Source organism: Salarias fasciatus, unplaced genomic scaffold (genome assembly GCF_902148845.1).
Source record: "Salarias fasciatus unplaced genomic scaffold, fSalaFa1.1, whole genome shotgun sequence".
NCBI lineage: Eukaryota > Metazoa > Chordata > Actinopteri > Blenniiformes > Blenniidae > Salarias > Salarias fasciatus.
In genome coordinates, this window is record NW_021941408.1 from 58,315 (window position 1) to 86,060 (window position 27,746).

General features: G+C 42.3%; 1 long non-coding RNA gene across 1 annotated transcript in view; it reads right to left on the reverse strand.

Annotated features, from left to right (window-relative positions):
• The window catches only part of LOC115385815 (uncharacterized), a 157,215-nt gene that overhangs the window by 24,371 nt on the left and 105,098 nt on the right, over positions 1–27,746 (reverse strand). The window contains exon 2 of the long non-coding RNA XR_003931181.1: positions 8,096–8,106. This is a non-coding gene — a long non-coding RNA (uncharacterized LOC115385815). The remainder of the gene's footprint in view (positions 1–8,095; positions 8,107–27,746) is intronic.

The following is a 27,746-nucleotide window of genomic DNA, read 5'->3' on the forward strand; positions in this document are numbered from 1 at the left end:
CCCCTTGTTCCTTGGCCCAGGTGATGGGAAGTGCTACATAATACGGCGCTGTCAGGCGAGATGCATCAAGCTGACCTCAAAATGTCTAATCTGAAAAGACAAAATAAGATATAGGCTAAGCACCGCTGCTGAATGTGTTTGAGATGAATTTGTTTCTGTGTGAATTGAAACCATGATGAATTGATCTGCAAAGCATGAAGGCTTCAGAAAGCCAAGGCTTAAAACAGCTGTATCTCGTTGAATTCATGGGTTTCTGGATGATCTATTTTCTTTATTGTGAGTATCATTAAACTCTTGTTCTCATATTACAGCGTCATTGTTCAGGGAAATTATTTTCCCCACATTTTTTTTACATATGATGTATAACCAAGGGTTTCCAACATGCTCCACTCACATGTATTCCTAATCTTCATAACACAACAAAATCTGCCAGTGAATGAGACAGAAGGGGGCGGAAAACGTTCTTCATTAAAACCCAGTGTCTAAACATACAATATCTGCATTCAGATACATATTACTATACATGACTATATTACTATACAGGGCAAAGAAATACATCAAATCATTGCACTTCCACAGTGGATGCACACCTTTTAGATTTGAAATTTATATGGTGTCCACTTGGTTCTAAAATGATTTATGAGGAATATGATTAAAACATGGAGGTGAACCACCTCATGGCAGAAAGTGCAATTTTCCAAAACTGTGACAATGATGTCCTCTTGACGTAATGTGGCGGCCACTTCAGGCCAAGTCCTCACTTATTGAGTTAAATTTGGAATCAGTGTCTACACCATACCCTACATTTATAATAATAAAGCGTAGAAATGTTTTTTATATGGCGCTAACTGAAAGACCCACTGCTGTGTTTATCACTCTCTGTGCCAAACCAAGTCAACTGCTGACTTCTGCTTTGCATCTTACTGGAGTACTAAACTTTTCCACCACCGTTGCGCTCTCGCCTGGTCGTCGGCAGTCACGGCTGGCCTGGATGTTCTTCTTCATTCTGAAGAGTGAAGGAGTCAGCTGCAGCCGAACCAGAGCAAACAGCGTTTCTCCGCAGAGCATGTTCCCATGTTTTCCCTCTCTCGCATTAGTGTTCTCAACTCTCCATTATTACCTGCTGACAGAGACGAATAGGCCATGGCTGGGAGCGCTCGCAGTCCTCACTAAATATTTACCCGCTCCACTTGAAGAGGCCAGGCTACGTCAAGATGACAGACTCTCATTATTGCTCCATGACTTTTGGGATAAAGGCTGGCGGCATTTGGACTTATTCTGCTTTTATGGACTTCCCACCTTGTTGGTAATACACTGTAAAGGCAGATTGGAGCTGTTGTTTTGGCTCTCAGCGAATGGGGCAGGTGGTATCTGGTTTCACAGCACAATCATTACTAGTGGTGCTGTCTGCCGGCTGTAAAAGAAATAGAAATGGTGTCTTAATACAACCTCTGTGTTTTGGCCGGAGGACAGACAGCTGAGGTTGAAATGCCTCGACAGCAACCCCCATGCAGATTTAAAGGACATGCAAAGTATTCATTTGTCACCATATGGGGTTTGAGAATAAACCTGTAAAGCATGTTTCCTGCTCATAAATCCACATTTCAACTAGTCTGAAGCACAAGACAGGAGCGTCAGCCACCGCCAGCAAGTTCACTACATATGCCTCCCATTTCGTATTTTTTCTCTTGCAAATTTTAGCGTCATTTTTTTGGGAAAATTGCAAATTATTTCAGATCATATATTTATTGTTTCATAAATCAATTCTAAGATTATTTTAATTCAATTAAAAAAAAGAAGCTTATTGTCACATGCACATCAGAAAAACACGTTTCCCCTCGACGATGAAATTCTTCCTCTGCTGTCCTCAGAGAACTCCAGAGATAAAAACACCATGGGAAAGAAAACAGAGAGCAAAAAACTGTGTACAATATGTAAACAAAAGGAGTGTAAAATAGGTTCAAGAAATATTATACAAGTAATTAAATAAGGGTAGTGAGCAACAGCTGGACGTGTGGAGGAAGGGGTTTTAAATCATACTTCCACACCGTGTCTGTGCTGGGGGTGGGTGGAGGCGGCTCTCCTGCAGGGACTCTGCAGTGGTGTGTGCGCTGCAGAGAGGGCAGTGGAGTCCTGGTGATCCTCTCAGCAGTCTTTACCGCTCTGCAGGCATTTCCGGCCCGCGCCAGGCGCTCTGCCGCGCCACACGGCGGTGCAGCTGGTCAGAATCCTCGGTGGAAGCTGCTGACGATCTTTGGAGACGTCCCAAATTCCCTCAGCCTCCTCAGGAAGTGCAGCGGCTGCTGGGCCTTCTGGACCAGCTGTGTGGTCTGAAAGAACAGTGGCCAATGCGCTACTTGATACTTTTAAGTGCACCGTGAAAGAAACTCAATAAATGATAAGCTTCAGTTCCTGAAACAAAATAATCCAACCATTGTTTTCACCACATGTTAGATTCTCTCAGATCAAACCATGAGAGGACCGAGGAGTCAGATAATCCAATTACAACATTCATAAATGAGCTTTTGTAGTTACAGTGTGACAAAGACAAATGACCTGATGGACTCCATGCATCCGCTGCATCTTTCTACTCCCAATTTAAACAAGTTTAAACAGCCTTAAACAGCCTTAAACAGGCTGATAGGCAAGAAGAAAGAAATGTCAGGCAGAAATTACGAGAGAGAGAAAGATTTAGGTGTGAAGAAAACTAAATGTTTCTAAATAAGTAACCCTAGGGAAGGATAAGGCCAGTTAAAGAAATATGAGAAATACATTTTTAATACCTGTTGATAAATCCTTCTAAGTGTCTTACTTTTATGTAACAATAGTGAGTTTTTCAGGGAGTCATGCTCGTGATCCAGATGGAGCCTCTTCTAAGCCCATTTGAACCCAATTCCTGACACAATAATTCCATAAAGGTTGTGTGAAAATAATGCATTCAAGGTGGAAATAAACTGCATTCGTTTTTGTTTCAATTAGTTTGATTACAGTTTTCCAGTTAGCGCTAGGAGCCCAACAGCTCATTGGAAGAGTGTGCTCCTTTCTGGATAACTTCCATGCAGATGAAAAGAGTAATAATCTGTCTGATGCTTGCTACATTGGCAGCCTGATCGTTTGGGATGGAGTGAAATTCCTTGCCTGAAGTACAGTGCACGTCCCGGGAGGTCATGACCCTCGAATCTTTGAATGAGTCAGCTACGAGCTGTCTAGACGTTTCATCATTAGTACACGCAACGCGTCTCTCACTTTGACTTAACGTGCGTGTGCGGAAGTGTGACGAGATTGGAACGGGCGCCGGGCACCTGTGACATGTATTGTTGTGACACTGTGAACACCAACATGGCTTTTGACCAGCTCCGAGTCGAAAGGATGCTTTTGCGGTCAAGAAAAGTCAACTTAAATGAAGTCACACTGATCCATGAAGGTCCTTCCATCCCAGCATGAAGATATGTGTGTGTGTGTGTGGGGTGGAGCATCCATGATTCCAAACACAGCAACAAGTACAACAACAATGTAATTACAGGTCATGCCATGAGCAGCCTGGCATCGGTTTCCTGGTGAAACAAAGTTCTGTGGTGAATTTACCACCAATAAACTGAGGCTCACTAATAAGGAGCCAAGAGGATTCGGGAAGCCAGCGCTACTTTTAAACTTGAGAATGGAGGATGATGTGGTGCGAGCTGGCGTGCTGGTGCTCCTGCAGCGACTGGGCGGACCCCTCTGACCGCCGACCGCCACGGTACGCTGAGAGGACTGCAGCAGCGGGCCGGAGTGCGTGTAATGACCTAAACAGGGACTCCTGGAATGAATCTTTTGAGGCCTTTTTATGAGAGCGTGGACTTGTTATTGCCTCTGCAGCCTTCTTCCACTTTTTCTCACCCTAAGAATACCAAACGTGAAAAAAAAATAGCGGATGGTCAAGCAGATGCTGACAACGAGTCTGAGCCGAAGCGGTTTTCTCCTCACTTACGAACCCGGCACATGACGGCTTTTCTCACCGAGGCCTCGGACAATAAGTCCAGTGATATTCATTTGTAATGCCTTGTTTCCCTTCAAGCCCCATAAACACGCCACACATAAACTCCTCTTGTTTTCACATCTCAATGCGATCATCAAGAAATTTCATCAGCGCGCTCGTTTGTCATCATTAGCGTTGATAGAAGCCGCTCTGCTCCCGATCTTCCACAATAAGCCTGACACAAATAAAGAGGAAGAAAAAAAAAAAATCTGTTTGGGCCCAGAGAGCTGCAGCTTTTTATTTTTCTTGTTTTGACTCGCAGTGTTAGAGGCAGAGACGGGGGAGATGTGTCCAGCTCAGTCTGAGGGCTGCAGCGCCGGACTCAGCCCTTATAAGTATGCTGGTCTCCCTCCATAATCCGGAGTACGTGAGCGGGGATCCAATGAGGAGATGAGGTATCATGGGAGCATTTCCTGGAAGAGGAGAAGGAGGGGAAGGACACTGCTTCCCCCCCCAAAAAAAGAAGAAAACAAAATATTTAAACAAGTCACTTCATTGTGTTTGAATTGCTAATTTCATATGCAAAACACTGGACACAATGAGCACAATGTTCCAGCAGGACACACGATTTTAAACGGTTTCAAGGTAATCTTTTCAAGATAAGGAATCGCATAATGACACACGCCGATCCTTCGATGTGAAGTTATATTTCAGTTTAATAAACAGACACTTGGCTGCCCTTCACACCTGAACTGTTCTCGGGTTGTGTGATATTCTCTCTGTTTCTTGGAAAGGGCAGGATGACACACGCACACACACACACACACACACACACATACACACACACAGATGGAGAGAAATCATCCTATGAACCAGCCATGTTCGATGTCCAGCTGCATTCATTCGACAAAAAGTCATTGAGATATTTAAATGAATTTTAGTGTGATATTTGGCTGACTATACTTTAAAATTTATTCTCTCGAACATTAAAAATAGTTCCGTTTTTTGAATCCTAACCTCAAACACAATCATTACAAAAAAATACCCTCAAACTAAAAACCTTCAGTTTTTTTATCCATTCCATACAAGTCAAAGTGAAACCTCAAAGTCTATTAAAAGTTGAATTCCCTCAAACATTCATCACCTGTCACGACTTCATTTCTCAATGCAACAAGTGATCAATGGTTATATCTCTGGTGTGTGTGCTGCTTTGTGAAGCTTCTGTGTGTGTTACTGTGTCCTTCATCAACCCCTCTGAGGCTGAGGAAAGACAAGGCAGCGCTGCTTCACCACAAATGAGTGGAAATAAATACAACACAGAGGAGGACGAATGGAAGAACAGGTCACCATGCTAATGCAAAGTGTACAGACGAAGCTACACAATGAGAAGGGAGTGGAAGAACGGGTCGTGACAGTTCCTGTCATACAAAGAGTAGATTTTAAAATATTACTGCTGGACTACAAAGCTCTGAATGGTTCAGGCCCAAAATACAATTTCTGTTATGTTAGGAGTCATCCAAACCTCTGGGGTGGTCTGGATCAAACCTGCGTTCTGTTCCCAGAGTCACAACCAAACAAGCAGAAGCTGCCATCGGCTTTGTTGCACCAAATATTATAAACGAACTCCCTGGCTCCAACTTTTCCAACTCTGTTTTAAACAAGGTTGAAAAGCTGCTGCCTTACAGGAAAGCATTTATTTTATGTTACACTGTACTTTCCACCCTTGCACTTTTCAGCTTTTATCAAAACTTACTTTCTGTTTCAGTTGTTTTATTTGGCTGCTTCTATATATTTTTTCATATTCCGTTGTTTTGATTCACTTTTCTGACTGTATTTGTTAATATAACGCACTCCGAATTGCTATGTTGCTGAAATGCTTTGTGCATACTGCTGGCACAGGGTGTACAGGACTTTAGCTGCAGGTAACCACTGTACCTGCAGAAATATCGGCGCGCCGGTGACAAGTGGTCTGAAGACAGCGAGCAAATCACCAAAACGTCCATTTGTAACACACGATGGTGGAGAGACTTAATTTAGTAGACAGTCGGCCCGCAGTTCAGAAGAACAACAACCAGCCACAGAAGTCATTTATCCAGTTGGGAAGCACTGATATAAAACACGACTAAGTTTGTCTTGTAAACATATTGACCGAGGCCTCGGAGCATGCTGGGAAGCTCAGCAGCACAGCAGACCGCTGCCTGTGAAACATTCGCTGGAATACAGCTTTATGTAGTGCGTCTGCAGACGGAGGGTGTTCTGTTTTCCTAACAGTATGACTACAGACATAAACTGTCTGGAACGCCGTGGCTGATGATACCGATCAACACACTAACCTACAAACGTGTCTGCTGACTCAAAGGGGCCCTCAGGGGACAGCAGGGTGACACCTCTAGACTTCTCTCACTGTGACCCACCATTAGCACTCTCTGGCGCCACCTGGAGGAGGAACACCCCACAGCTGGAGGAAGTTAAAATGCACGCACAAAATGATGTAAGGTTTGTGAATTTAAAACGTGGTGCATGATAGGCATGTTCCAGTCCAGCCTGGTGTCAGTGTCATGGAAAATGTGTGTTAATCAGGCAAAATTACACCAGTAATGGTCATCTAACTTGCATGATGAAGGACTTTGAGCCACTAATGTTAGCTTCTTTCTGGACTCCGCGGTGTTGAAAACACCCGCTCTCTGGTCATTACTTGTTTATAGAGCAATGAATAGAAAGCAGAAAAGGAACAACGGTTTAGCGTGCACTGACAGAATCCGCCTTGGACTTATTTCAAACAAAGATGCATTGTGTGATGAGATGTGATGAATCTAAAAACAGGCCTGAGGGGGATCAGCTTGCATGTGAACTGTGACCTCCGTCGCTGTATACTTAGAACAGCAAAGGGTAACAAGCAGGGCTCCCATGTCCCGCCCCATCATGGCCCGTTCGGGGGCATAATTGCTACTTGTTCTCCGTGGTGAGATAGGTCATCACAGAGTCAGAGAGGAAGCTCTCCCACGGCAGATATTTCACGCCTGTCTGTGCATCTCTCTTTATCTCTTTGCCTCCCTCTCTATTAAAAAGACACGCTTTGGCTCGTTCCGGAGACATCTTCTTCTCTCCCCCCGTCTTCACGGCTGCCGGGAGAGAGGCTTACAGTCGGACACTCGAGCGCAAATGTATGTAGACCGCGGACTTCATCCCCCGCTGCAAGACAGAGTGCCGAGCGCTGTAAGTGCTTCTTTTTTTAAACTTTCTTTAATTCATTGCAAATCCACTCATCCTTGACATGGCCTTCATCGAGAGACATCTCTTTTCTACTTCCCAGCCGCATCAAAGAGGACGGATAGGAGGAAATCAGGAAAGCATATGTTGTGGACCGCGGAAAACCCTCCAACAACACCAGCCAGAGAGAGAGAGGGGGGCGGAGGAGGGGGGGCTGTGAACTCTTTAGTGGCATGTCCTCATGGAGATTTCATGGGCAGGATGTGCTTGTGGAAACACGCCCCTTCCTTTGCCACTGTCTGCATCCTGCCGCCGCGCCACTTTCACACTTTCTTTCAATCCGTCAGTCGGCCATCTGAACCTGAGCCCAGACTCTGAAGCACTCTCTAACTGTTTAATACCACTTGTTTGACTCATGCGGATCGGCCCGGCCGCGAAACGTTCCTCTGTGTTTGTGCTACCTACTTTCTCCCTTTACAAAACATAGTACATTTATTTTACTGAAAAGCATTAATTCGCCTGTAAACCTCATCTTAGTATTTTTTCCTAATGGAGTTTGTTTATTACATGATAAACACTTGCTTGTGTCATTTACACCAAATCCCCTACATTTAATTCAATATTTGTAATATCTCGTTATATTTTACTATTCTTATTTATCTTTATGCAGTGTGGAACAGCTGCAGTGACTGAATTTCTCCATGTGGGATGATAAAAATCTTATCTCGTGTGTGTTTGTGTGTGTTTTGTGTGTACTTGTGCACAATATCAGATATCACCATGGGAACTGAGCAAAAACACAAACCAAATAGCATGTTATCTCAGTGTGTCTCGTGTTATGTTTTTTATACATCTGAGTTGCAGGTTTTCACAATTAATTCAAAGGCCCCATTTATACAACAACATTTTCAAGTGAAAACAGGAAACTTTTGTTGCATCTCGTGTGTCCAATTACAAGAGAATGGCACTCAGCTCCTGAAAATGCAACTTTTTGAAAACACTATGGTGTTACTACATGTGCAAGCCACACACATACCAAACGCATATATTTTTTTCTGAACGTGCACAAGTGAATGAACAATTGTGGCTTCCAGTGTCCTGACTCCCAGTCCATATTCACCTAGACTTCGTAGTTTTACAGTTGAGAGTCACCTGGAATAAAAATCCAGCTTCGTCGTCTGTCCATACGAATGCTGGTATTCTCGTCATAGTGTGATTGTTTACAGTGTGTTGTTCTTTGTGTGCATGAGTGTGCAAAAACCTAATTAAGCAACAAATAACTGATTAACCAAAGGTCTGAAATCTGAGCTGCAGCAGGAAGAATGACCAAAATACGTCCTTGTGCATCATCTCCAAAGACAAACAAACAGCTCCCACTAGTGGTCCAACCTGAAAACTACATCTTTTTCAACGTGTTTCGGCCATTCCCATGCAAATGGATAACATCGTCAAAACGATGCCGTATCACTGTAAAACGTTTCAGGAGCGAAAATGTAAAAAAAAAAACCATGCACTTACACTTAAAACATCATGTAAATGAGGTTTAATTCTTATAAAAGTGGAAGATGTCTTTCCTGTAAAAACATACAAGGAATAAGGGAAAACAAATCTTCATAAGCCAATAATTACGTCAAAAACGACTTAAATATTGGGAATCGCAAGAATGTATTTAATTAATTTAGTTAACCCTTGCTACTTGCATGCAACACCGACTATGAACTGAACACGTTTTATTGTCATTTTCAAGGTGAAAAAAACTAGCAGTACTGAGTCGCCTGCTCATCTGACTGATCGCTTCCTTACTCATCACTCACTCAAAAGCTCTTATTTCCCTTTATAGGCCTTGGCCTTGCTGTTGCGGTGCAGCCTAAAAAGCAACATACCGGAACATTACCCAGCCGAACTTGACCAACACATCCCGAGACGGCTCAGCTCATTAAATCAGAGGGTTTCTGTGACGAATCCGGGAAGAAAACAAGTGTACAGACTCCCACGCAAGAAAGCTACGTGCTTTTCTAACCGTCTGTTGAGGCGGCACACAGACCCGACAAAACCGCACGCTCCGTATATCCAAACTGAAGCATCAGCCCTGAAGAAGCAGCGGTAAACTCAGACTTGCAGCTGTGGATAATTCATTTTGACCAGTTCAAGCATCGGATGGGAAGATGAGAAAAATCCAAACAGTGTGGAAGGGAATCTGGAGAACACTGAGGCAGTCCAAACCATCTCATTTCAGTATTTTCAGCAGGGAGTCTCCACCCATCTGTCTCTATATACTAATTTGCTGTTGCTATTGATCCCTGTCTGGGCTGCAGCGCTTCATTCCTCACTTACCGGACCACTGACAAGTTTTATTGACTGATATACAACAAGCATTCATGCCAAGTTCTTTTACTGTTTATTGTCCATGTCAATTAATTCCCCTCATTATGAAAAATATGGGAATTTTCTCTGTCGGACACATCTTTCGACAAGCTCAGGCTTTATGTATGAGTTTCACTGCTAAAACACCCGCGCAATCAATGCATTCATAACCTATGTTACACAACTGTCGCGAGCCAATAAACGTCTCAGTCCCCCAAGTTTCTCAACGGCGGGTCTCCGCGCAACTGCAGGATATTTAAGACGCTCTTTCTTTTTGCTGAAATTACCCAGCCGTACAAACTGTTGTGACTGAAACGTTGACCTCAGTGGTGGAGGTTTGACGCAGACGTATTTCTCCCAGACAGACTCATATAATTTTTTTTCTAAACTCGGCGCAGGATAATTAGTCGCGTAACATGAAGACATTCGGACGTAATGAAGGGGTAGAAACTGCTTCAGCAGATGGGTACTGAATTCTCTGGGAAAAAAAAAAAAAAACAACTTCTTCAGCCTCCACAGGCAGAGATGTGATTCACCTGCTTTGATATCCTGCAGAAGCAGCTATCGGGAGAAAAAAACACTGCATTTGTCTTTCCTTTTACGAATGATCTGTCTGGAGTGTAACTTGCCCTCCCCTATGGTTAGCTGATTGGCTCCATATAGGTTTCATTGGTAGGTTTAGACAGCAGCCTCATCGCCTTGCGACTTGCTTGAATCACAAATGATTTTGTAAGTTCAGCTTCTCAGACATGAAGTACCCCAGAAACCCGGTCCAGGGACATTATTGTAGTTTTGAGCCACTCACTTTGGGCCGTTTGTCACAAGTATTTTATAACCATAAAGTTGACCTGCTGCTGCAACACACTGATACCACTTGGCGATCCAGCTTTGTAAAATTACATAAACGGCCAGATTTAAACCAACAACTTTCTAAAACTCATTTTATTTTCTCCACGATCTATTGTACGAGGGGCATCGGAGACGAATTATGTAGAATAAGAAGAGTTTTTCTTGATGTCTACTCATCAAATTAGAAATCTTAACTTAAATATGACAGCAAGGAGGGAAGCAATCAGTAAATCTAGTTGTGGTTCAATTGAGTGAAAGGATTTTCCCATTTACACACCACTTTATAGCTTTCTTTTTTTTTCCTGCTAACTGGCTAACAGAGTAAAGTTACAGCAGCCTGGCAGGAGAATCCAAGGCAGAGTGATGTGAATGCACAGCTAGTGTGAAATAACTGTCTGGCTTGAATTTTAACCTTGTTTGATGAATTATATATTTTTTTCCACATGTCTTGTCTTACTGTTGCCACTCTTCAGAGGCACAATAAGAAGTTATGTGGTAAAACATGATGCCAGACCTGCTCAGTGTCAAGTTTTTACTGCATGTCTTCCAAATTCCCGTCTGTGTTTTGCCTCTCTGTGGCAGCGTGTTCCTATGGAGAGCAGATTAACCCCGGTTAAAGCTCACCCCAAAGGGTTTCTCATGTTCACACGTACCATAATCCCCAGGGAGGTCCTGGAACAAGATGGATGTAAGCTGAAGCCTCGGCTCCGGAGCCCACACACCCCCGAGGCCGGCTAACCTCTGCTGCGCTGCTCTCCGCTCTTTCTCGGCCCCGATGTGTGTGTTATTTCACTCTCCCCTGATTTCCTGGGCTTATTGAGTCATGATTGTGCAGCGGTGCCCAGTGACAGAGGATGTCAGTCGGTTGTCAAGCATTCGGGAGACTCCAGCTGAATCAACAGTCGCTATGCAGAGGAGGAATACACAGAAGCACACACACACACACACACACACACACAGACTTGAAGCTCTATGTCCATGTGGTTTATAAACATAAAGTTTTACGTTGCTTCTAACCATCATTTCAATAATTTTAAACTCTAACTTAGTGGTAACCTCAGCCCTGAATCTACATCTTAACCCAGTGTTTTGGCTCTGCGAGTGTTTTCACACTCTTCAGGCCCCCACAAAGTGGGAAATACCAGACCACACATAAGGTGTGTTTTCAAGATTTGACTTACTGGTAGGTTCATTTCTTCAGTCTCACATTAAAGTCAACTATAAATCTTACCAAGCCAGCCTGAAGCTGAATCATAACCCCAGTCTAACCTTTGAACAAGTCTTCGCCTAAAAAGTCAAGTATATTTTTACGGCGAGTTGATGGATGTCCCCACAAGGAAGAAAACCCCCAGTTATGAGAGTGTGCAAAAGAGATTTAGGTTCATGAAATACCCAAAACTCTCAAAACTCTAACACACACATACAAAACAAAGCAAAACAAAACAACTAATATGGCTACAACAATAGTCAGAGATATTTATTCCTCTCATGGACATTGTGGGATCCTAATCTGAGTGACATCAGAAGAAAACACAGTCCTGGCCGAGGCCTCTGTCTGGATGCCTTTCTCCTCCACAGATGAAGCCCCTGCATCCTTGTGACGCACTGCAGGAGTTAAAAATATTAGCACTCATTCTCTCTTTTTTTTCTCTCTCTCCTCATTCCATTCCTTTTCCCTGCAATCCCTCCAGTTCATGATGCTGGAGTCGAGCCAAGCAAAATGTTTACGCCGAATCCCCCACCGGCGTCGCTCACCAAGCCAGTTCTGAGGTCTGCGACAGGCCGTCCAGACATAACAGGTAGAGCGTCCCTCCACAACAGGAGCTGAACATTGGAAAGACTTGTGTTTCTCAGCTCAAGAAAAGCTTTTTTAGAGTTTGTCCGCTTTGAAATGACTTCCGCGCCGGCTGTCCCCGAGTCTCCAAAGAGACAGTCCAACAGGATTTATCTTCAAAAGAGGCTTGACATGTCTAATGTGCTGACTGCTCTGTCACTAAGGGGTCAAGCTATTCTCAGAACCTCCAGTGGAAAAAAAAAAAAATCTGCAACAGAACTGCAACTGAATGAGACTCTCTCAGTCTCATTTCACTCAACAGAATTTGCAGATCTTTTTTCTTATTCCTGTACTCTTCCTCCATATGGTTTCACATGTTTTCTGTTCTTTATCTGTGGGTATCTGGTCGTCAATGCGTCCGGACGGCCAGCAGGTGACAGCCCGGGCTGCCTGCAGCCTTCAGGCTGGCACCGTGTGACGCCACATCCGGTCATTGTGTTGAGATGGACTGGCGGAGCGGTGAAGAGAGCGGAGCCAGTAACGTCCCAATCAAGGCCCGCTCCGCTTCCAGCGAACCAAGAAAAACAGAACTCACAATTAGAGGAAAGGTAGAAGAAGAAAAACAGACTTTGGTCCAGCAGCATGAGTCATAGGAGATAAATAATCGCTGCTTGCTTCTGTCATTGGTAGGTAAACGCTGGGAGAACATACTACGTCTGGTCTATAAGCAGCTAATTGCACCGGCTGAACATCGAGCCACGCTTGTCCTTGATTAACCTGAGATTCTCTCCATTCTGCCTCCACGCATGACGATTGTTCAAATAATGGGAACAGAAAGTGTAAAGGTCAGTGATGTGTCATCCTCATTGCTATTTGTCTTAATAACTGCAGAACACTGATGATTTCTTTTCGTCTTCTTGGGATTGGAATCTCATAAAAAGGACTTTTTGGAAGGTTGGCATCAAAGGCCAACGATTGATACCAGATTTCCTAAAACTATCATTAAAATCTGCCCATTTTATTTAGCCAAAATTTAATTTTGTTTTGGATTAAACTCATGTTTGTATGGACGAAATGAAGAAATCCTGAATGATGACACAAAAGCTTGTTACTACACAACATTTCTAATTTGCCTCTGGATTGTGACTCGTTACAGAACTTGACATAGTCTAAATATAATAGGAAATATGTAAAAGTCACATTGAAATGAGTTATTTCAACACAAGGTTATAAAGAAAATCGAGATTCTTAATATTTTTTGCATTATTATTTGCATTTTCATTATTTGTGTCCATAAACACATTTGCCGTCATAGAATAGCGTTACCAACGTACACATACCAAACTGCTTCAACCGTCTTTTGAGCCCACCCTGCACACTAATACATAATGATAGTTGTTCATCATTAAAAATGTGTTTGAATGTGCAGCAGTCAATGAGTCATGGTGTTAAAGTGACGCAGTTGACAGTCAAGCGCGTCACTTTAACCGCTTGCTCATAGCACACGTGCAAGTCATCCTTTCTCTCTCTAGTGGATAAACAAGCATGTGCGAGCTCCGCGAAGTTGCCGTTTGATTATCACGCTGCTTCAGTCCTCGCTGATTCAATGTATCGGAATAAATGAGAGGGAAGGAAATGTAGAAACTGTACAACTGAATTAAATTTTCCACAGCCCCTCTCTGCAGCCGTCTTCAGCTCCTCCGCTCTCATCAATAAGTCTGTTCTGCTTTAATGTTGCGCTCAAATTCCCACAAATTTTGCTGAGGACTGAAAAATATACAATCGCAATCGCAAGTAATTTACCTCAACTGCTTAAACCCGACCCAGAAAATGTGCCGATACGCTGCTCCTGTCAGAAAAAAAGTGCGCGAGTCTTTTTGCTGATGTATTTCTATTTCTCGCCTGTGATGCAACTGCTCCACAGCTTGTGAGACAGCAAATTCAGCTTGACCTTTATTCAGGGCTGTGCATCCCACATTGAAACGTTATTACTAAGCATCAGTCATGCATGTGTCTTCAGACGCCTGTCACTTAAAGCCAAGGTTGGAGTCGACAGTTTTCCAACTCAGTGGTCAGCGGTGTGTTTTACCCGCCATCAGGCTCTCATGACTGCCGCCACAGAGGAGAGATATATCTCCACTCTGACGATGTCACTCTCTGGCGCCTTGACGTACTGATTACAAACCGAGGACCAGTTTTCTACCTTCTGTTATGCTCTGATACTTCCAAACAAGACTTGGCTTTCTGTTGGGACGTGGCTTAAATGCAGTGGAACAAAACGCAAACAAAAAAAAAAACCCATCTATGAACGAGCTTCACTCAAACAGAACTTGTGTTCTGACTGCTTCTGCAGCCTCAATTTGCTTTGCATGATCGGTCACATTAACCCATTCATGCACACTCTCTCCTCTGCAAGGTGCTCGCTTTACCATTAGAGCACGTTTAGATTTAGTTCCTTGTACGATTTCGGCCCTCGGTGACGTAACAGCATTTTAAGTAAAAATGCATCGTTTCAGAGAAGTTGCACAATTACGCTGCAACACTTTGAAATTGATGCCTGTTTACACAGAAACAGCAGAAAGGCCTCATGAAGCACTGTCTTTATGTCCAGAAGCCACTAGATGACGCTGTCTAAACAGTATTTAACAAGCATTCACACTGACAAGAATCTAAAGGTTAGTACTCAAACTTGTCGTCGTCCCCTAAAAAAGTTGCATCTCTACTTGCAACGGTGGATTCGAATACTCCGTCAAAGGTTTAATTCATAGCTCTGTCCTTCCAAACTCAATGGAGTGATCATCAAAATGTTTATGTTATTTTTTTAAACCAATGACGCATCTATTTCTGCCATATTTTTATGTTTTTCATCAAGGACTAGTATGTCAAGATGTGGAAAACAAATTCTGGGTCATCTGAAATAACTATTTTGTTACTGAAAAAGCAACAGTGACTTTTTTTTCCCCCTATGTGAATGCGTCATGGTGTGAAATGGCTGAATCACAAGGGGAAGTTAGAAATCAGCATTCAGCTGGCCAGTTGTTAGTATCATCAGCTACACAAATAATCACACTGACACTTTGTGTCATATTTGTCCAAAATAATTATCTGAATCCATTCAGCTCTCTTTGACTAATTAGCATCAGCATCAACCACGCTTTTATTCCGTTCACAGGAGACCGACAAATAAATCAGAATCAGAATGTAATTCAGCACAAATTAAAAGTGTCCATGAAATGCCACATTGTTGAGGCATCAGTCATCAGCAACAGTGCTTGTTCAGTAATTACCAGAGTATATTTAACAGGGCTGAAGGGGAACATCACACAAAAAAGAGGCATTATGTTGCTTCTAAGATTACAAAAAGATTACATCATAATTTCACTCTCAATCAATCCTTTTCTGAGCACAAACTGCATTTTTTGTTGTTGTTTCAATATTGCTGCTTCATAATCAAGGCTTCTTCTTTCTTCCTCTACCGGCTCTTTGTGATGGCGGCCATGCGCGCCCATCCACGTTTGACTTCCCTCCTCTCGGAGTGGCAGATAAGAGCTCACTAAATAACAAGGAGCGGCCAATCTGCCTCAGGGATACGACAAACCCTGAGGACTGTGGCTCTCCACTTCAGTGACAAGTTAATCTAGAGTGGGCTGCTCTGCAGCTGGACATGTTCCTTTGAGTGTGCCTGTGTGTTTGTGTGTGTGTGAGAGAGAGATCATGTCTGCACCAGGTGTCTGTGCACATTTCACTGCAAGCTTTGACAATAAAATCATAGCTTTTTCAACACCTTGCCCTCCTGGCTTATAAATATTACACTAACCCTGCTTTTAGTGTCCCCGGACGCCGCCATTCTCAAAGTAATGAAGTGAAGAGGAGGCGGTCAGGTACTGTTATCGGAGCTGGGTTATATTCCAAGATTTATATTGATCGGTCACTTCACATTTGAGTGTAAAGAGTACCGGGGGAGACATCCGTCTCATCTGAATATGTTCTTGTTAATGTTTACAGATGGAAAACCTGATGTCCACCAGGTGTCATGGCTACCTGTTCCTCTGCCTGCAGCGGAATGAGAAGTATATGTTACGAGAATGTGTGTCTTTGTGCATTTTCTGTGACTGCAGAGCACCTCCTCCTGCGTGTGTGTGTGTGTTTGTGTGTACGTGCCTGAGCTGTGTGAGGCTCTGTCTATGTTTATGTCTGCTTGCTCTTAATTAGGGGAAGCAGTGAGCATTTCGCTTCTGGAGGGGATTTTATGCCTATGTAAACATCATACATCATGATTCAGCGATGAGGGGCGAGCGTGGCGCAGCGGCGGCCAAAACTCCCTCACGCTGCTGCCTGGATGACGACAGTCAGGGGTGACACAGCCAGCGCAGAGGTGGTGGGTCAGAGAACACAGGGCTGGACGGGGTTTTAATGGAGATGTGACATCTTCTCTCGAGTGGCAACGATTCAAATAAAAACCAACAATGCCACTCATTCAGAAGAATCACACTGTATGCTATTTTAAACACCATCCCCTCTGATTCCGTAGGTACAGCACACCAAACAATGAATGCTGTTGTTGCTGACTGCTCATTATTGAAGGGTGCTCGGTTACACGGAAAAATTCTTAAGTGAAAAGGCAAAAAACCTTTATGTGTTTTGTGCGTCTCTTTACATGACAGCGGCGCCCGGAGGCACTGAAGACGCAACTTTCTGAAAAATGTTTCAAAGGTGGAACTTTTTGAAACACTCAGTCTCTGTAACTCAGTCTTGGACTCTGTAACAAGTAGATCTAGACATAGTTCATGAGTGAGTAGATGGACAGTAACAACATTTGCCTCCAGAGTTACATGTTGCAAAGTCCACATTCTCCTGGGACTCGTTAGTTTTAGTGTTGAAGTCACAGTTTAACTCGGTCGCCTGGCCATGCAAATTGTGCATGTACTCACAATTGATGATGTTTATAATGTATTGTTGTGTGTGGTCTCATTACAAAAACAAACCACAGCTCTTGCTCATGGCAGCAGCATTATTTCCCATGTTTCTGCTGTTGCCAAGTAAACGTGAAACTTTTCTGAAATGAAAATGTTAAAACTGTGCGTTTTCACTTGAAATGCTGTTGTGTAAATGGGACCTTAGAATTCACCTCAATGATAACAGCTAACACTGAGAGTATTTCCAGGAGAGCAGACGAGTCACAGAAAAGAAAACAACACCAGCACCAGGCCTTATGGGAAAGAACAAAGAAAGTTTTTTTTACATGGGCGGTCTGCACAGTAGTCTGGTTTCCTTCCATGTGAGGTTAATGAGTGACCCTAAATTGCCCCTAGGTGTGAATGAGGTGTGTGAATGAGGTGTGTGTTTGCCCTCTGATGGACTGGAGACCTGTCCAGGGTGTATCCTGCCATTGGCTACAGCAGCTGAAGATTGGCTGCAGCACCCCGCAACCCTGACCAGGATAACGTGACATAAAAGGCAGATGGATCTTCACATATGATCTGACCTCCGACAATATTGTTTAACCTTTTCTGTACATTTTTCTCAAAAAGGGCTTGCCTTGGTACTCACCGCTAGCTGTCACTTGCACTACTGCTTGACAGACTGTATCTTTGTGCAACGTAAAATCGCAGAAAACGGTATTTAGACACATATGTTTGAGTTTTTGAAATATTTTTCTGAGCATTACATTTTTTGGTTGCCTTTTCAGCAGAAGAAACAAGAATACCCTACAATGCCCCCCTTCCGAAAACAAAAACAAAAACAAAAAGCAAACTGCAATTTCACAAAGATGCTTGCATTCTTAAAATCCATTTAACATAAAATGAACAATGTCCACAATGAGGCACAAGACCTGAGATCAAACTGAGAATTCAGAGAGGGTGAAGCTGAGCTTCACCCCACCGCACACACTGAAAACCAGAAAACGCTAAAGTCATTGTACAGTCATTTACAATTTCTATCACTGCTCGCATCTATTGAAATTCAGGAGACTGAATAAAACTTCTCTGGACCAATCACTGACTGAACAACTGGACACGGTTGGAAGAGTAATGCTGAAGCTGTATTAAAATAATAATAATAAAAAAAAAGTGGACGTGACCACATGCAGCCTTCAACTGTGAACATTAGACTATTAAGAAAAGACCTTGGGCATCAAATATAGCTTGCTGCAGTGACTCAGCATCACTGCACAATGGTGTGACTCTGAGAGGTAATCTTAATCTGATTTAAAGCAACAGCAGAGGATTTGTCAGTAACGTCTCCAACTGAAACTGAGGCTGATCATGTATCATTGTCAGAATTACGACGACACCTCGGTTTAATAAATAGAGAGAAAGGAGAATACGCTGAGAAAATGCAGTCCACCTCCCCTTGCTTTCTCTTTACTTCCATTGAATGGGATGTCTTCCCATCAGCACGTTAGTCCTTTCATCACCTGAAGGCTTTACTTCAGCATTTTCTATTTTTTCACTTAAGCAATCCATCATACTGAGGACTGCGGCACAAAAAGGTTTTACTGTTGCCGCTTTAACAAGTTTCAGTGCCGTGGATATTTGTGCAAGCAAGAATCAATTCAGTTTACAGTATACAGTAAAGCCCCCATTTGTTTCCACCAATCCTACAATATTCAGCCGGCTATTCATTTCACCTCGAGCCGGGAGATATTTAACCTGCTGCTCTGCCGGAGCGGCACGGCAACACATGATGGATGTGTTGTGCATTATCAGGGAGCGCTGTGCATTTGTTATGTATCTGAAGTTTTACATGTTCCTTTCAAGGTGTTACAGAAAGGGAGCATGAATAGCTCCGCTGTATCAAAACATGCTAATTTGTGACATTACAGAAAAAGGTGAGGGCTGGATAGTCATTTTCACCCAAGCTCTTCAGAGGGAGCTGGCTTTTGTTTGCTGCAACATGAGTTATTAGTCACTTATAGAAACATGTGGTGAAATATCAAGGGGAAAGTTTGCAGCTACCATAGAAGGCCGTCATGCCTCTGCAGATCTTGTGCTGTAGTGTAATCTTTATGATTTTAATATGGTTCTCTGACATTCATATTTCCCTTCGCTGCTATGATCAGTGGGATCTATTCTGATGTGTCATAGAAATGCAAGATAATGCAAAAAAAAAAAAAAAAAACAATAGAGCAAGTCTACAGTTCAACATTTTATACTAGTATTGTGGCCGAAACCACATAATTCAAGACCAAGTCAAGACCAAGACCATATAAAATTTAACCTAATCATTTTATCTGTGCCCGAGACAAAAACGAGACCTTAAAGTGTACTCCTGAGACCGGGCTCAAGTACACTTTATACTGCATTTTGTATATGAGCCGTCAATAAAGATAACAGAGTCACTAACTCCATAATACCAACTGGCTGCTCATTACTGGTATTACAAGTTTTTCATGTGATAGAGTGTTACTCAAAGATGTCCCATATTGAAAGTATCGGACATTCAACTAGTTGAATAATTAAATGGTGAATGATAAAAATGTCTTCCACAATCTTTAGAATTGAATCATAAAGATAATGTCTCTGTCTTGATAATTAAAATATATCAAAGAAATAAGCTATCCTCTTAAGCCTCACTGGACAAATTAATAACTTCAGGCATTCTTATAGAAAACATAAGTGGCATATTGCACAAACAAGCGTTGAACCAAACTGAAAACGAATAATTTATTAGGTCCAGACTCAGATTCAGGCACAGACAGAGACACAGCAGATCAGTAGTTCCCCAAGAATATTTTATTTACAGAAAGGAAATCCAGCATAAACACCGGACCAATCCAGTGCGGCAGACAATACCCGTCTCAGCTTCATCAGAACAAAAACACGTCTCCCTGCTCTTCTAATATAGCGAACCGAGGTCTCAGCATTAATACTCTGTGAGGAAACTGACAAACCAAGAACTGAGCAGAACTAACCAGCACAAACCTCAGGAACCAAGAACACCAACAACTGAACTGCAGTCCCACCATAACAACCCAGTGAGGGACAGAGCCTACGGAGAGGCAGGCATAAAGAGGTGGGATCGTGGATGTGCAGTGAGATCAGGCTGGTGCAGCAGTCCAGAGGGTAGAAGGTCCAAGCGACTCTCCCGGTACAGGTCAATGTGAAGTGGAGGTGGCTCAGCAGCGTCCTCCAGGACTTGGTGCAACAGGGTGATCTTGTAGGTAGTTTACAGTCCGAAGCTACACTGTGGTCTGAGCCAGCTTTACAGACACAGAGATGAGTCGTTTGGTGTAGACCACGCCCCACTGCAGGTGAAAGCACTCAGGTGATCGGACATTCAGCTGCACCAGTTCACACCTCACACACCAGAAGCACACGCCCACCTGCAGACAGAGACAGGAGGAAGGAGCCGAGGAAAAACGGCCAGTCACTAGCTGGAGCCAGAGGTAGAGGGCGTGACAGCGAGACATTTTTACACACACAACTGTCTGTTGACTGCTAGAGCAGCGCCCCCTTGTGGCAGAAACACTAGTCAAACAATGCCAAAAATTTCTTAAGCGCAGCATATAGACAAAAGTGTGTGTATGTGTGTGTGTGTGTGTGTGTGTGTGTGTGTGTGTGTGTGTGTGTGTGTGTGTGTGTGTGTGTGTGCGTGTGTGCGTGCGTGTGTGTGCACCTGATATCTTTCAAGTACTTCGATTGGAACTTCTGTCCTTCTGAATGGTAAAGCTACCATGACCCTTTCACTGAAGTCAGGAGTATTTCGCCATTTTCTGAAACAAAAAGAGCAAAAGCGATGCATTTTCACCTGAAATGTTGTAGAAACAGAACTTAAAATTCCAGTCGATTTAAATAGTTACTAAACAACCCCTTGAAAAACAACTATAGTCACATTTTCATGGAGCCAAATGACTCCCCAAGACACAACAAGGAAAGTGATGAAGAGGTTTGATCATTTAGAACTCGTCTAAAATAGCAACAGGATTATCTTTGCAGTTACACTGGTGTAATCATTTCATTCAGTTTTCACACTGCAGAGTTACAGAAGTCATCATCAGCATGCTGAGGAAGAAAGCTCACAGACTCCAGGAAGCCCAACAAAAAGGGTGATCATGCAAACCCTCATGTTTTTTTTTGGACACACATGTTTAACCTCAGCTGAAAGCCAACAATATCCTTCATCTGATAAGATGTGTTTCCCTTTCATCTGCTCGTGCAAAAGAAAATTGCCCACCGTAAAGCTATCAAGACAACGATTTAGATCTTCCAGGAGTTTGAACACAAAGGGCAGAATCTCCTGGGATTTCAATGTGTGAGTGAATGTAAATCGTAAAGTTGGTTTTTCATTTATCCTCTTCTGCCTGCAGCTGCTCTCCACACTTGACTGTGAGAAAACTGTTGGCATTATTCAGATATTAAACTACATAATATCATATTGGTGAAGCAGAAAGACCAGTTACCCTGCAGAGCTTCACTCTCAATGACTGTGGCTCCCAGCTGCCGGGTCAAGTGCAGCTTTATTCTGTTTTATGCAGGTCAACTTCTACACTTCTATTCTGGTGTAACTCAATCCTTTGACTTCTTTGGGGAGAATTTGAATTTATGCCAAAAAAACTGGCATTAATATTTAAGAAAGTAATAAAGTTTATTTAAACCACATGTCCGTATGTGATTTTCACCCTGCTGTGGTTCTTTTAGCAGGTCTTTGATGAGGTTTCGCTCCTCATGTTTCTCAGCAGTTTGCTACCATCTCTAATATTTAAACACACAGCACTTCTACAGAGATATTTAAGATAAAATCATTAAAAAAAGGGACCTTTTAGGCTGATGCAAGCAAGGCAATAATGATATTTAAAATATATTTTATAAGAAGGTGCTCTGTTCACTACCATCAACACTTCAGTCCAGCAGATGTTTTCAGTAACAGTGTACAGCGGTTTGACGGCTGCTCAAGCACTAGAAAAGTGAGATATCAGTGTAATCCATTTACTACCCCTTATAAATATGAAACGCACACAATAGGCTTCCTGCTCGATCAGTCTAGTTGATAGGTGTTTGTCGTCAAGAGACTTTTGAGTTACTGAAAAGAAAAAAAAAGATAGTTGCTCTTTTCCCTTACAGTGACAATAACTGTTCACCTGATTGTTAAGTAATAATAACTTGGAAAAAAAATTGTGATTATTGGGGCAAACACATTTACATGACATTCAGTTGAGACAAACAACCTGGTTTACATGTCAAATTCCACTTTCAAATTCATTTTCAGTACGCTGGAATGGACTGACATGACACTGTAATTTACTGTTATTTTAAAAATGTCTGGTTTTGTCTTGTTCAGCATTGCGATGCTGTTCTTACTATTGGCTAAAAATTAAGTTTTTCATTCCATTCAACGTGAATTATGTCCACTCTTCACTCCAGAAGTGGCTTTTCGTTGTTGCTTCGCTGCTGCACTCTCTTGTGTTTCTATGATTTCTTCCTTTTTTCCTTTTAATTTTTTTTTTTTTATTACACATGCACAATTGAAAAAGAGTGTAACAAATCAGATTATCGGATATGCATGGGCGAGAACATCTCAATAGTGCGGAAGGAAGAAATTATATTTTTTCATTATGAGGCAACTAGCATAACATCTATTATTTGCATGATCACTGAAACAATGGGAGTTTCCATTTGTAATTTTGGAACAGAGGCCTATTGAAAAAAAAAAGTTAAACCCTGGTCTGGCCACTTCAGGCCCCATAGAGCTTCTGTTCTCAGTCTATCAGTTTCCTCAGTTCCTCGTCCATCACTTATCACAAAGTCAAGGGGGATAATTTCTTCTTGTTAAATAATCTAAAGCAGGGGTGTCAAACATCAGAGGCTCCAATCCAACCAAACCACCAACCAAATGGTAAAAATTTCAAAGAAAACATCATTATTTTTTCAAAAAATTTTTTTCCACAAATTTCTCAAGAGAATTAGACACAACACAACACCGAGACCCAAGGTGAGCCAACGGTGATGGCTAATGCAACAGCTGGAGGGGAAGATTTTTGGACGTTTCACAGACATCCAGTATGTCCCATTAAAGAAGAAGATAGCTCTCATTGGGACGTCTTTGTGTCTAGTTGGCTTTTTAAATTTTTATGAGAAAAAACAAGCGTTGGTGATTGGTTCCAGTGGCTGCTGTGATGGCAGATGTCCTCAGATACCAAAACACACTATCTGACAAAGAAATCCAAATTTAATAGATGAAATACACCACGGGATGGTTAAGCTGTCGACCTTCAGCAGCTTGGTCGAGGAGTATTGCATTATTGTTGCAGTGTCTGAAGTGCGATGTTAGCCTTTATCAGGGAACCAAAACTTTCTCGGATGAATGGACTACGACGGACAAGCAAAGACAGTCCAATAACGCAATTGTTTACAGAACATGGAATGGTGGCAGCTTTCCAATGGAGACCAGCGACGGAGAAAGTAACAGCTCACCACGCCACCATCCAAGTTAGAAGTAAAACTGTCTCTATATGTAAAAAAAAAAAAGTAAAAATGTGTGCTGAAATTGTCTTTTTTTTTTTTTTGTAAGTGCCCTATGACTGCTGAAATTAATGATGCCAAAACTTCTTCCAACACCATCCGTCGCTGTCAAGTCACCCAAACAGATGGATTGTGCACACATGCCCTGAGCAACTGCAGATTCAAGGTCTGAAAATAAAGTCACCATGGCCGTGTCGCTGATGTCTCATTGTGTGATTTCTTGCTAAAAATGCACAAGTCACACTTCGGAAGTTCGACCGAACGCCACATGGCAGTTGGCATTTCTACTATAAAGTCTGTCTCGTCTGCACTGAAATTACGACTAGCCATACTGGCTTTAAAGTACTTGCATAGGTTATACCAGGTGAATGTGTTGAGAGACTTTCATAATGCTCACTCTTTTGAGGTGCTTGCTCCTCTGAGTGTAATATATGATTATACGTCTCTGTCTTTGTCTCCCTTGTTCTGTCCCACTGCGCCTATTACACACTCTGCAAAGAGGGTTTATTCGTCTTCTTTGGGAACTCACCAGGCTCACTGAGGACATCACCTGATTTAATAAGAAAAACAGAGAGTAAAATTAAAGAAGAATAGGCATTGTGGGATAAGTGGTGTGGAAGATGAAGCATCTAAAGCCAGAGGTTGGAAGTAACACAGTAGAAATACTTCATTAGTGTAATTGAGTAGATTTTCCAGGCTCCTGCATTTTGTCTGAGTATTTATTTTTAACAACTTAACTTGAGTTACTTTTACCTAACATTTCAACCCAAATATCTGGACTTTCTACTCCTGAGATTCTTAAAAATGATTTATTGGATTGGAGGACCCCCCCCCCAAAAAAAAAAAAAAATGAGATGGATCATCTCAAGGGGTTTATCCTCTCCACAATAAATTTCCCTGGAAATGTGGAAGTGTGAATTCCTCTTATTAGCTCTATGACTTTACTAATGCACCACATTAATAAGAATAGTTCTAAAAGCAGAAATCCATGTTCGCCACCGCTGTCTGAAACTCCCTTTCATTGAGCTGTATTTTCTCACATCCCCAAAATAAACTGATTGCTCAACGATTGTTTCCCATCACAAGTCCAGACATTAGCATTTCTGCCTGCATTACATGAGCGTCCTGAATCTATCATTATCCAGAACCTCAGAGTGGCATTAACATTTGATTGCAGAATACCGTTAATGAGCAACAAGGTCACGGCGAGTCTGTATCGAGTCCGGTCGGAAGCTTCGCTTGAGTAAGAAGTCATCAGACACTCGCTAATTAACATGGAAACACACAAAGACACTGCAGCACCTCCCTTTTCAGGCGAGCAGCCTGAACTGCTAATGTGTTATCTGTGATAAATTCAGGAAAGAAACCTTCCGATTTTATCACGGGCCTCGTCTTCGTCCGTTCACCAGCTGGCCCTTGCCCACTGGCACACACTCCTGCCTTTCCATTTCTACTCTTCCTCAAGACCCTTCGTCTCTCTCTCTCTCTCTCTCTCTTTCTCTCTCTCTCTCTCTCTGTATCAGCACAGATCTGTGTGCCGTTACTGACCCTAATCCCAAACCGCAGCTGTCAATTCTGCTTAGCCACTGTTTCAGATTACTCCACAGGGCTATGCTAAAAAAAAGCCCACTTTCACCACTGTCTGCAGCGCAACATGAGGGGCAGCGACTGCAAATGAAATGGCAGTGATTTCAAGGAGTTCTCCTCCTGCTGCTGCTATTGCCGCTCTTTGTCCCGACCCCCCTTTGTGCTGCATTCGCTGGTAATTTCACCAGCAACAGTGACAGCATATAAATTCCACAGGTGTGGAATTGCTTTCTGTCTGTGTTTTTCCCACCTACTTCTCAACCTTTTGACACTTCGCTCTTGAATGTGGCTCGCAGGAGAAGGCATTTCAACAGGCTCTATGCATTAGAAACCGGAGGATATTGACGTTCACCTTTGAAAACCTTCAAGATTTTAAGGATATGAACATTAAAGTGACAAAGGATTTATAATTCCAAGACCGTGCTCCACCATTTAACTGTCTCAGTCATATCCCACACACAGAGTTCAGTTTTTTTGCAGGAGAATGGTGTGTAAGAGGCAAAATAAAAATAAGAAATATTGCTGTCTCTGACATCGTGCTGTATTTACTTGGTCTGTAAAAAGGCTGATCAAAACCCAACCAACTAATATGAGCATTTTGAGAAGAATAAACATAATTAAAACTGGAGTTTGATGAATTTGAGAGACTCAAATAGATGAGGATCTGTCTGGTAAACACTCAAGTGGAAGTTTCCTCGGACGGAAAGCTGGAGGAGATCAACTCTGTGGACAGTTTTAATCTGATTTTGGTATCTGATTCAAGGAAACACGACCAAGGGCCAGAAAACAGGTGCCAGTGAATGTGTTTTATCAGTAAGTGCCAAGGAATATCCATCTGCTTTGATGCCATGGGTTAGTTTTCTGTTCTAACTGAATTTTCACTGATTTCAAAGCTATTTTTCACGTTATCTATGTTGATGCTCATTTGATAATGATGAATGGCGAAGTTTGTTCATAATCTTCAGTCTTCTGGACCCTACCTCCCTGCTCTTTTCTGCCTGCAGTGGCCCCACAGCAGAGCATATCAATGTTTTGGTCTCGCACTCGCCTGCAGAAGAGCCGCTGCTGTGTTTTTAGCCTGAGAAGGACCCAGTCGAGGCGATTTGGGCGTTTGATTGGGATGCCTCCTGTGGCTGTGGATGCATCCCGCTGAGGACAGATTATTACTGGCACATCCTACTTTGAGGAGGCCCTGGGGTACACCCGAAACACGAAAACATTGGTCTAGAAATTATATAAGAGTTCTGTGCAAAGGTTTGAGTTTTTGTCAAGTTGACAGAAGTTGCTGAGAGAGGGATGTGGAGGCTGTTTTTGTGAGGCGCCGTGACTCAGATGCTGATGAGCAACAGAAAACTGATGATCTGGAGAAAAAAAGCTAAATACTTGATTAAACTATAATCAGGAGGAATCAAATCCGCAATGTCATATCAGTCGACATGAAAAGCTAGACTGAGAAACTGATCCAGCATCTATTAGAGATAGATGGTCGTATCTGTGGTGCCCCCAGGTGGTCAAATGAATTATGGCAGAAGCAAGGCAATAACAGGAGCATAAATGGAGTAAAAAAAAAAAAAATCCCTGGCATAATTCTGATGGGAATGAGTTATTTAATTCTTATTAGAATTGATTATTTTAGTGGTTGCTGCTTGCATTGAAATAGTTTAATTTGTGATTACTGATGGCCTTTCCTTGAGTTAATTTCTGATTTTGGCCATAGGAATGAATTAGTCTCTAACTGTTATTGGTAATTGGTTAGCATGATTTAATTTTTGACACTGAACTTAGTTTGTTATTGCTATTAGCGTGATAATTATGTTGGTCTATTATTGGAATTGAGGTACGTTGATCCAACCAGTTAAAATACAATCCAACACACAGTAAATTCAATCGATACAACCTACAAGTGGGATCGTTCATTAAATCTGCCAGAACAGTGTCCATGAATTAACATTAAAGGGATCCTTTGCAAAAAAAAATAAATTCTGACACTCAAATTTGTGAAAAGACTTTTGAGTAAAGAAGACACAATGAGAAAATATTGTAAGAATAATGAATTTGAATGACTGTAAATGTGTGTGAAACTGTCAGTGAATGCAGTGCAAAAGAGTATAAAAAAGTTGATTATTGATGTGCCAAAGCTTTTTTTCTCATGGCTGAAATTATGATGCAGTTCAACATGTAAGTAATTTAAACTCAGTTAAATTAAACATGTGTTTCAAATAAATAAATGCACCACAAAGCAACACAGCAGTGGATGGAGGCTGCTCACCCAAGATCCCAGCCAGACAGCAGCGTGACAATTAGACCTCCAAAAACCTTTTCTGTGTTTGCCACAGGGTACATAGTGTGCTACTACACTGGAGCATCAGGAGCAACAGCAGACAGCAGTTCAAGCATTGACTGATACTGAGCTTTCAATGACTGTGTGCTTTAGTCAGTGTTTGTTTTGATGTGTTCAAGTACTCGTATTTTGATGCGATGCTTTATTTCATCTTCTTTTTTTTGGCTTCTTTGAGGGAAAATCTTCCTCATAATATTCATT